Source organism: Staurois parvus, unplaced genomic scaffold, assembly GCF_062004578.1.
Source record: "Staurois parvus isolate SC_StPar_1 unplaced genomic scaffold, SC_StPar_1.0 ptg000444l, whole genome shotgun sequence".
Lineage (NCBI taxonomy): Eukaryota > Metazoa > Chordata > Amphibia > Anura > Ranidae > Staurois > Staurois parvus.
Window position 1 is genome coordinate 1,486,582 of NW_028318240.1, and position 4,652 is coordinate 1,491,233.

Sequence of the window (4,652 nt, forward strand, 5' to 3'; positions counted from 1 at the left end):
TGCGAGAATGGGGAAACAGAAGTGACTCGTAGCAGAGGGAGGAAAAGCTGTGTGGTAGGGCGTTTCAAATGTGACCACAATGAGGGAAAGTCGTTTAGATGCAAGACGGATGTACTTTAACCAATTAATTGCATAGTCATTAGTGCCTTTAAAGTTTCCTGTATGAAAGGAAAAGCAGCAGTGCCCTGTTAAAGAAAACTATTGTCACATATCATCATCATTACAAATTTGGAGTCTGTTCACATGTACCACGCTGGTACCATGAAGCAGAGGTGGCAAGGAAAGAATACAACACAACAGTTCCTTTGAAGTTAATTTGTATCCACTAGAGAATTTAGTAATACAGTAAGGTGGTTCAATTCACACTGGACACTGGACCACACAGAGCTAGAATGAGAATCTTCACCTCTTACATATGTTGACTGAGAAGGAATAAATACTCATTGATAGTTTGAACAACAGAGGCACTTGTAGGAATGTATGATGTGGTGTGACCCTGTTGCTAGGTAAGACATGCAACCTTCCTAGTACAGGAGTGCAGAATGATCCTGCCCCCAGGCAGGATAGGGCTGGTAGCTCTCAATGCCTTGGGGGTCCTGACAGGCAGGATAGGGTTAGTAACTCTCAATGCCTTGGGGGTCCAGGCAGATAGCATAGGGCTGGTCTCTCTCAATGCCATGGAGGTTCTGACTGGCAGGATAGGGCAGGTCGTTCTCAATGCCTTGGTGGTCCTGGCAGGCAGTATATGGTTTGTCGCTCTCAGTGCCTTGGGGGTCCTGACAGGTAGGATAGGGCTGGTCCCTCTCAATGCCTTGGTTGTCCTGGCAGGATGCATAGGGCTAGTCGCTCTCAACGCCATAGAGGTTCTTGCTGGCAGGATAGGGCAGGTCGTTCTCAATGCCTTGGTGGTCCTGGCAGGCAGTATAAGGTTTGTCGCTCTCAGTGCCTTGGGGGTCCTGACAGGTAGGATAGGGCTGGTCCCTCTCAATGCCTTGGGGGTCCTGGCAGGATGCATAGGGCTAGTCCAGGGGTGGGCAAACTTTTTGACTTGAGGGCCGCAATGGGTTCATATATTGGACCCGGGGGCCGGACCAAGAGTAGATGAATGATGTGTATGTGTCATCCATAGTAAGTATAGTAATATTCCCCCATAGTAAGCATAGTAATTATTCCCCCATATAGTAATTCATCCCCCATAGTAATTCATCCCCCATATAGTAATTCATCCCCCATATAGTAATTCATCCCCCATAGTAATTCATCCCCCATATAGTAATTCATCCCCCATAGTAATTCATCCCCCATAGAGTAATTCATCCCCCATAGTAATTCATCCCCCATATAGTAATTCATCCCCCATATAGTAATTCATCCCCCATAGTAATTCATCCCCCATAGTAATTCATCCCCCATATAGTAATTCATCCCCCATAGTAATTCATCCCCCATATAGTAATTCATCCCCCATAGTAATTCACCCCCCATATAGTAATTCATCCCCCATAGTAATTCATCCCCCATATAGTAATTCATCCCCCATAGTAATTCATCCCCCATAGTAATTCATCCCCCATATAGTAATTCATCCCCCCTATAGTAATTCATCCCCCCTATAGTAATTCATTCCCCATATTAATTCATCCCCCATATTAATTCATCCCTCATATAGTATTTCATCCCCCACAGTACTATTCCCCCCCAAGTAGTAAGCCAAGTCCCCCCTGTGTCAATTCACTTACCTTTGCTCCGCGCGTTCCTCTCGCCGTGTTCCCGTGCCGTTCCGGTCTTCAGGGCGGACTGTGAGAGGAGCCTAGCTCCCCTCACGTTCCTCACGCTGCCCCGCCTACACACATTCTGACAGCCGATGTTTGCCACGCTCCGCGGGCTGGATTAAAAGGTCCGCCGGGCCGTAGTTTGCCCATTGCTGGGCTAGTCGCTCTCAATGCCATAGAGGTTCTGGCTGGCAGGATAGGGCAGGTCGTTCTCAATGCCTTGGTGGTCCTGGCAGGCAGTATAAGGTTTGTCGCTCTCAGTGCTTTGGGGGTCCTGACAGGTAGGATAGGGCTGGTCCCTCTCAATGCCTTGGGGGTCCTGGCAGGATGCATAGGGCTAGTCCAGGGGTGGGCAAACTTTTTGACTTGAGGGCCGCAATGGGTTCATATATTGGACCCGGGGGCCGGACCAAGAGTAGATGAATGATGTGTATGTGTCATCCATAGTAAGTATAGTAATATTCCCCCATAGTAAGCATAGTAATTAATCCCCCATATAGTAATTCATCCCCCATAGTAATTCATCCCCCATATAGTAATTCATCCCCCATATAGTAATTCATCCCCCATAATAATTCATCCCCCATATAGTAATTCATCCCCCATAGTAATTCATCCCCCATATAGTAATTCATCCCCCATAGTAATTCATCCCCCATATAGTAATTCATCCCCCATAGTAATTCATCCCCCATATAGTAATTCATCCTCCATATAGTAATTCATCCCCCATAGTAATTCATCCCCCATAGTAATTCATCCCCCATATAGTAATTCATCCCCCATAGTAATTCATCCCCCATATAGTAATTCATCCCCCATAGTAATTCATCCCCCATATAGTAATTCATCCCCCATAGTAATTCATCCCCCATAGTAATTCATCCCCCATATAGTAATTCATCCCCCATAGTAATTCATCCCCCCTATAGTAATTCATCCCCCATAGTAATTCATCCCCCATATAGTAATTCATCCCCCCTATAGTAATTCATCCCCCCTATAGTAATTCATTCCCCATATTAATTCATCCCCCATATTAATTCATCCCTCATATAGTATTTCATCCCCCACAGTACTATTCCCCCCCAAGTAGTAAGCCAAGTCCCCCCTGTGTCAATTCACTTACCTTTGCTCCGCGCGTTCCTCTCGCCGTGTTCCCGTGCCGTTCCGGTCTTCAGGGCGGACTGTGAGAGGAGCCTAGCTCCCCTCACGTTCCTCACGCTGCCCTGCCTACACACATTCTGACAGCCGATGTTTGCCATGCTCCGCGGGCTGGATTAAAAGGTCCGCCGGGCCGTAGTTTGCCCATTGCTGGGCTAGTCGCTCTCAATGCCATAGAGGTTCTGGCTGGCAGGATAGGGCAGGTCGTTCTCAATGCCTTGGTGGTCCTGGCAGGCAGTATAAGGTTTGTCGCTCTCAGTGCCTTGGGGGTCCTGACAGGTAGGATAGGGCTGGTCCCTCTCAATGCCTTGGGGGTGCTGGCAGGATGCATAGGGCTGGTCGCTCTCAATGCCATGGGGGTCCTGGCAGGCAGGATAGGGCAGGTCGCTCTCAATGAATTGGTGGTCCTGGCAGGCAGTATAAGGTTGTTCGCTCTCAATGCCTTGGGGGTCCTGACAGGCAGGATAGGGCTGGTTGCTCTCAATGCCTTTGAGGTCCTGGCAGATAGTATAGGGTTGGTCACTCTCAATGCCTTGGGGGTCCTGGTAGGCAGGATAGGGAGGGTCACTCTCAAAGCCTTGGGGGTCTTGACAGGCAGGATAGGGAGGGTTGCTCTCAATGCCTTGGGGGTCCAGGCAGCATAGGGCTGGTCCCTCTCAATGTCTTTGGATTCCAGGCAGATAGCATAGGGCTGGTCCCTCTCAATGTCTTTGGATTCCAGGCAGATAGCATAGGGCTGGTCCCTCTCAATGCCTTTGGGGTCCAGGCAGGCAGAATAGAACGGGTTGCTCTCAATGCCTTGGTGGTCCTGGCAATCAGGATAAGGCTGGCTACTCTCAAAGCCCTGGGGGGGCCATCAGGGGAATATTCGAAAAGAAAAAAAGAGAGAAGAGCACCACTGCCTAAGTGTAGCATTTATCAAATAATTTCAGTGAAATGAAAAACAATAAATATGCACCCACATGTACTCACATTTATGTCATTAACATATCACTCTGTGATTTTTTTATTTATTTATTGGGGAAATATTCGGCTTGTTGTCTGAGAAGGAACAAAAATCCATTGATTGATCGAACAGCAGAGGCGACTGTAGCAATGTTTGGTGTGGTGTCTCTAGAAAGGGATCAGTGTCATCATGCTGAATAAACATCAAATTTCTTTATCTCACCAAAGACACATTTCGTGGCTCAAAACTGCCACTTTTCAGCCTAAATGTGATACACAGATATTGTTTCCTTGTTCCTCACTGGAGCATGTCTGTGACCTGTATCATGTCTATGACACCGACATGCTCCAGTGAGGAACAAGGAAATAATATCTGTGTATCATCTTTAAACTGAGGAAGTGGAAGTTTTGAGCCACAAAATGCATCTTTGGTGAAATAAAAGCATGTGATGTATATTCAGCACAATGACCCCGATCGGATTCTAGACACACCACACAATACATTCCTATGGGTTCCTCTGTCATTCGATCTATTGATGAGTTACTGTTCCTTCCCAAACAGCAAACAGAATATTTCCCTAGTAAATAAAAAAAAATCACAATAGGCACTAACACCCTGAAACTTAACCTAAAAAATGGGGCACTAGTGTGACAGTTAAAAAATGAGATTTTCCATAAAATGATATATGACATACACTTGAGTACATATGAGTGCATATTTATTATTTTTCATTTTATTACTTTTTTTTTATAAATGCTACACTTAGGTAG